The sequence below is a fragment of the Phaethon aethereus genome, assembly GCF_964289735.1.
Source record: "Phaethon aethereus genome assembly, chromosome: Z".
Lineage (NCBI taxonomy): Eukaryota > Metazoa > Chordata > Aves > Phaethontiformes > Phaethontidae > Phaethon > Phaethon aethereus.
The window spans coordinates 90082523-90088773 of record NC_138577.1 but is presented as its reverse complement, the minus strand read 5'-3'; positions in this window follow the sequence as shown (position 1 = coordinate 90088773).

Genomic DNA, 6251 nt, shown 5'->3' with positions numbered 1-6251 from the left:
CCCAGCCACGGTGGCTGCTGAATCCAGCGAGCGGCTGCAGAGCCCGGACTGCCCGATGCCTGAGTTCACGGGCTCCCTGCTGCGCTCTCACACCCCTGCCCCGTCGCAGGGGCTGGTGGGAGCCTTCTTGGGTCCCTCGCAGCCGCCGTGGCCTTCACGCTCAGGGGACCACCCTGGGCTCAGCCTTGCCCAGGGGGAGGAGGCCACGTGGCCAGGCCTGCGGGGCTGGTGGCAGGGAACTGGGCTGCTGGGGCAGGCAGGCCAGTGGGATCTGTGACGGGCTGTGTGTGTCTAGGGCTCGCCGGGCTGCAGCTGAGCGATGGTTACCCGGAGAAGCTCCAGGTCATCTACAGGGGTGAGTGAGGGCAGTGGGGTGTCCGCAGGGGCTGGCGGAGAGGGGGAAAGACCCTGGGAAGGGAGCTCCAACGCCTGCCCCAGCTGGGCAGGGCACTGCTCCCTGCACACATGAGGGGCGGCGTGGGCAGAGCAGAGAGAGATTTCAGAGGGGTGTGGGGCATTGGTGGCAGCACCTTCCCGCTCATCCCGGCACCCCTGCCTCCCTCCTGGCCATGGGAAGAGCTGGGAGGTTGGGGGGGCTCTGGCCAGAGGGGCTCTGCAGATGCCCTGCACGATGCAGGCTCTGACCTCGGCTCTGCTCCTTTCCATGCCAGCCCTTCAAGACAAGGCAAGAGACAGCAGCACCTCCATTTCTTGCCTTGCAACTCAAACCCTGCTGGTCCTGGACACTGCAGCGAAAAAGCCTCCCTCTGGATCCCACCTGCAAGCGCTGTGCTCCTGGCTCCGGAGCGCATGGAGGAGGAGGACCCCTGCCCCAGGAGGCGGCTGGCTGTGCTGCTGGAGCTGTGGCCAGAGCTGATGCCGGGGTGCTCTGCACACTGGCACCCCCGGAGCAGCTGGACCTGCCCCCTTGCCAGCAGCCTGGGGCCGTGCAGGACGCACCACGCCCTGCGTTGTGGCCCCAAGGCACCAGCTGCTCTGCCAGGCTGTGAAACCCAGAGGAACGGTGAAGGAAAGCTTTTGCCTGCCCTGCCCTCTCCAGGGAGATCCCAGCCTGGATGGTGCCCGCCCTCTGCACCGCTCCCATTTTGTGGCGAAGGGGACAGGTGGGCCGTGGCCCGTGGCTCTAGTGGGCGTGCTGGCCATCAAGCCTGAAGAAGCAGCCAAAGGGCAGCGAGAGGAACGCTTCAGATGGCGACCCAGGATGGAAATGGGCATTCTGCAGGCCGCAAGCAGAGGCCTTAGCACAGCCGGCCTGCCTGTGCCTCCCAGCCATCAATAAAGGCTGCGGAACTTGACGTGCTGTTTTGAGCTCTTCTTCCCCGCCCCGCGCTGCCCTGCTGCCCCTCAGACACCCGGAGGGTTCCTATTCTGACAGGCCCCACACGCACCCCTGCGGACCCTGCCGCCCCCCAGGCAGCTGTAGGGGCCGCGTTGGGTCCCGCTTGTGCCCCTGGGGAGCCCTGCTGCCCCCCAGGCCCCGCCAAGGGCCCCGGGAGGGCCTGTGCATAGCCCCGTGGAGCCTTGCTGTTCCGCAGACAGCTGGAGGGGCTCTGCTGCGCCCCGCGTGGAGCCCCATGTAGCCGTGCTGCTCCCCAGGCCTTCGCAGCGGCCCTACAGCGCCTTCCACGATGCCCTGCGAGGCCCAGGAGAGCCCCTGGGGCTCTCTGGAGGGGCTGCTTGGCCCCACATGTGCCCCTGGGAGGCCTGTCAGAGGCCCTGGGGTTCTCTGGAGGGCAGCAGGGCCCCACCCGGGCCCCGGCCAAGCCCGGCAGCTCTATCCGGGTAGGAAATGGGCCATGACGGAGCCTGTCCCTTCTCCACCTTCTGCTGCCCAGGGCGGCGGTTCCTCCTTCAATTTCAGTTGATCAGTTCAGCAGAATATAGATGGTCTTGGGTGGCCAGGGGCTGAACAAAGCGGGCACAAGGATGGCCTCAGAAGGCATGACGATGAGAGCTGAGAGTGAGAGACAGAAGACGACTCTGGGGCACAATGCAAAACTCAAAAGGGTGTCCCAGCAATGTACAGACGTCCTCATGGAATGAGTGACTGGGTAGACTAGATATCCTAGATGGCAGCGAATAAAGGTAAGCGAGCTCTGGGGCACAGAGAAAGCCTGAGGAGCCGATCTGGCTGAGTAAGAGAGAGACAAAGAGGGCTGCAGAGCTTGAAGGGTGCCATGGCACACCAGAACAGCCTCAGGAGGCATCATGACAGAGATGAGAGGACTCTGGGAGTGGGGGATGTTGGGGAAGAGGGAGACAAACAAAAGATTGGTGACACAGTGAGGCGTTCAGGAGGGGATATGAACAGAGTACAGACACCCTCAGGAGAGCAGGGACCAAACAAAGGCATTGTAGATGGCAGACAGGAAGGTAAGAGTGCTCTGGGGCACAAGGAAAGCCTGAGGGCTTCTGGCTAAAAAAAGAAGAGGGCTACAAAGCTTGCTATAGACCCTAAAAAGAGCTGTGGGGCTATTGTGGTTTAGCCTCAGCTGGCAACTAAGCACCACGCAGCCGCTCACTTGCCTCCCGCCCATCCCAGGTGGGATGGGGGAGAGAGTTGGAAAAAAATACTCATGGGTTGGGTTAAAAACAGTTTAATAGGACAGCAAAGGCAGAGGAAATCATCATCATCATCATCATCATATCACTGATAAAGGAATATACAAAAATAAGTGATGCACAATGCAAGAACTGCTCACCACCCACCCGGTGTGATCGGTAGCCCATCCCTGAGCAGTGATTCCCATCCCCTGGCCAACTCCAGTTTTATATACTGAGCATGTCGTTATACGGTAGGGAATATCCTTTTGGTCAGTCTGGATCAGCTGTCCTGGCAATGCCCCCTCCCAGTTTCTTGTGCACCTCCCCGCTGGCAGCACATGCGAAGATGAAAAGTCCTTGACTTAGTATAAGCAGTACCCAACAACTAAAAACATCAGTGTGTTACCAACATTACTCAATGTCCTGGTTTCAGCTGGGATAGAGTTAATTTTCTTCATCGAGACTAATGTGAGGCTGTGTTTTTGATTTGAGATGAAAAATGTGGATAACGTGCTGATGTTTTGGGTTGTTGCTAAGCAGTCAAGGACTCTCCAGCTTCTCGTGCTGGCCTGGCAGCAAGCAGGCTGGGGGTGCACGGGGAGCTGGGAGGGGGCACAGCCAGGACAGCTGACCCAGGCTGGCCAAAGAGATATTCTATGCCATATTGACGTGCGGAAAACAGACTCCACAATCTATAAGATTGTAAAGTAGGTATGTTTATTCAGCGCTGGGCAGCACGGGGGGTAGTCCCACCAAAAACCGTGCGCGCCCAACGAGGCACTTACTTCAAATATATACAGCAAAGTGTTGCATATACATAAAGTTTAGCAATATACCTATACATATGCATGATCTATCCCCGCTTCGTATTAAAATGAGTTCTCCTCCCATCTGCGCTTGCGTGTTGCCTCCTGGTGGTGGTCGTCGGGGGTCGTGGGGATGAAGGCCGGTGGTTCCTCTTCATCACCGCTAGTAACCTTTTGACTTTGCGCAGGCTCCGTTGTTTTTTGGCTTCTATCCAAACTGCAGAGTCAGTTTTAGCTAGTTTCTTGAGGTAAGTTCTTAATTCTTATCAGGGACCATCCTTGTGAGGAGCCACAAATCTTCTTGCTCCTTTCAGTTTATCAGGACCTGTCTTTGGGAGGAACTACAGTTCTCCTGCTTTAACTACTTCACACAATAGCTAACAAGATTTCAAGCTTCATCTACTAATTAACCGCTAAGACTCCCTTAACCCCTTCTCTCAATATGACGTCATGCGTGGTATATAAAGCTGGGACGAAGGAGAAGGAAGGGGTGTGGGGACGTTCAGAGTTACGGCGTCCGTCTTCCAAGAAACCATTACGTGTGATGCAGCCCTGCTTCCCTGGAGATGGCTGAACACCTGCCTGCCCATGGGGAGTGGTGAACGGATTCCTCGTTCTGCTCTGCTCGTGCGCGTGGCTTTTGCTTTACCTGGTAAACTGTCTTTTATCTCAAACCACGAGTTTCCTCAGTTTCACTCTTCCAATTGTCTCCACTGTCCCACCATGGGGGAGTGAGCGAGGGGCTGTGTGGTACTTAGCTGCTGGCTAGGGTTAAACCACAACACAAATAAAAAAGACATAGAAAGAAAATACAAAAAGAAACAGGGTACAGGACAGAGAAGAAAGAATTGAAAAATAAAGACAGTGAACTGGATAAAAGTAGACATTTCTAAAAAATTTAAAAGCAACACGGTACAGGACAGACAGGAAAATATTAAAAATTAGGGATAGACAGCTTGATAAAGGTGGATGTAGAAAGACAGTTTTAAAAGCAATGGGGTTCAGAACAAACAGGAAAAAAATTAAAAATAAAGACAGCTAACTGGATAAAAGTAAAAATGGGAAGAAAATTTTAAAAGCAATGAGATTAAGGAAAGAAAGGAAAAAATTAAAAAATAGGGACATGAACCTAAATAAATAAAGACATAGAAAGAAAAATTAAAAAGTGATGGAGTAGAGAATAAAAAGAAAAAAAATTAAAAGTAAAGACAGTGAACTGGATAAAAATAGGCATAGGAAAAAACTGTAAAAGCAACAGGGTACACGACAGACAGGAAAGAATTAAAAAATAGGGATAGCAAACTCAATAAAAGTACACATTGAAACAAAATTTTAAAAGCATAGGGGTTAAGAAAAGACAGTAAAAAGGAGAGAAAACTAAATAAACTGAGATATAGAAAGAAAATTTTAAAAGCGACAGGGTACCAGACAGAAAGTAAAGAATTAAAAAATAGGGCAGCAAACTGGATGTATACACACAGGCAGAAGACTTAAAAAGCAACAGGATTAAGGAAATAAAGGAAAAAACATGAAAAATAGGGACAGCAAACTAAATAAATGAAGACAGAAACACAACTTTAAAAGCAACGTGGTTCGGGATAGAGTTGCAAGGATTGTCACCACCATGGATCTGCGGCGTCCCGGGGTCCAAGTCTCTCAATGTTTTCGGTGGTGGGTGATCGCGCTCGGCGGCAGCCGGCACAAGGGCTCGTCTTGGCAGTCCTTTTTATTCTCATTCAAGGCCTGCAATTTAGCGCATCTTCGCATTGCTGCGTATGCACATACACTTCACGGTGGGTGGCTCCGGCCCCGCTGCAGCCCCGGACAGCCCGTCCGGAAGAGAAAGGATTTGTCTTGCAGAAAAGGAATGGCCCCATTCTCTGTCCCTGAAAAGTCCTTCCTTCTTTTTTCTGTTCAGGAAAGAATTCCACCTTCACTCTCGGCAATGTAGGTCTTCATTCAGGAAAGATGTCTGGGAGGATTCCATAGGACAGTTTATAGAAATAAGTTGTTCCACCAATTTTTTTTTTTTGCGGGGGGGGGGCGTGGCTTTAGGCCAAGACGTCTGTTATGGAGAAAGGTAATAGGCCTGGCAGGCGAATGGCTCACCGCAGCAAAAGCCAGTCTGTTCGCTTTCTTCACCTGCCTCTTGCTACTCCTAGGTAGAGCCGGACCGGGGCCGGGGCCGGGACCGGGACCGGGACTGGGGCCAGCGTAGAGGCCGTGCGGCTCCAGGTGAGCGCTGGAACTGCAGCACGGGGCCGCCGTGCCTGGCGGTGGTAAGGGCCATGGGGCACGGAAGGTCCGGCCCGCCGAGCATGCTGGGAGGCGTAGTCTCCGCGCGGCGGCAGGGCAGGCGGCCATCTTGTGTGTGGCGGCAAGCCTCGTAGCACGGCTCCCACGCCAGTCCTCTTCGGCTGCAGGAGCCGGCGGGCTTCCCTGTGGGAGCGAGCACTTTTTCCCTTCTTCACTGGGGCGGGAACTGGCAGAGGCTGTCCCCGTCAGCAACGGGATGGAAGCGGAAACCCTACCACCATGGCAGCGCCCACGTGCCCAATTCCATCTCAACCTCCCTCCCGTCATTCACGGCACGTCCCCGCCTGTTCTAGTCAAGCGCTGCGCGGTGATTGGCCCCTCGGGCGTCCTGGCCGGAAGCGGGCGCCGCAGCAGGGAGATTTGAATGGTAACGGTCGCGCCGGGTGGTGGCTGCGGCGTCTCGGTGAGTGCTGCCCCCCGCTGCCTGCCTCCTCCGCACCCCCGTATCCAGTTAGTGTCAGGGACCCGTCCCCTGGCGGCAGGGCCCTGGGGAGGCTGGGGCCGCTTGGCGTCTCTCTCCGGGTGGGCACGGGTATGGCCGCGGGCGCCGGGCGGGTCCGCAGC